The 390-nt window shown below is 50.5% G+C and overlaps 1 non-coding gene across 1 annotated transcript; it reads right to left on the minus strand.

Moving 5' to 3' along the window:
- Positions 1–159: 159 nt before the first annotated feature.
- LOC123179714 (5S ribosomal RNA) lies at positions 160–278 on the minus strand. The gene has a single exon (XR_006490570.1). It is a non-coding gene; the product is annotated as a 5S ribosomal RNA (ribosomal RNA).
- Positions 279–390: the final 112 nt, after the last annotated feature.

Below are 390 nucleotides of genomic sequence, written 5' to 3' on the forward strand. Positions count from 1 at the left end.
TGGTTTCGACCCCTTTCAGAACACGCTTGACGCCGCTAGACGCGTGAATAATGAGCAGCGAGCTAAAACTTACCGTAAACGTGCAAAATAATAAAACGTGCTAAACATACGTCGCGCTCGTGCGTTTTGTTTTGCACGCGGTGCAAAAAAATTAAAAAGGGAATGCAACACGAGGACTTCCCAGGAGGTCACCCATCGCAGTACTACTCTCGCCCAAGCACGCTTAACTTCGGAGTTCTGATGGGATCCGGTGCTTTAGTGCTGGTATGATCGCATCCGACATGTTACCCCCGTCTTCGTCCCTTATGCTTGCCCCTCCCAGCTCCAATACACACACGATTGCACATTCCTTTGGCCGCTCCCGCTCAACTACGGAGACGAGTTTTACCA

The sequence above is a fragment of the Triticum aestivum genome, unplaced genomic scaffold, assembly GCF_018294505.1.
Source record: "Triticum aestivum cultivar Chinese Spring unplaced genomic scaffold, IWGSC CS RefSeq v2.1 scaffold263457, whole genome shotgun sequence".
NCBI lineage: Eukaryota > Viridiplantae > Streptophyta > Magnoliopsida > Poales > Poaceae > Triticum > Triticum aestivum.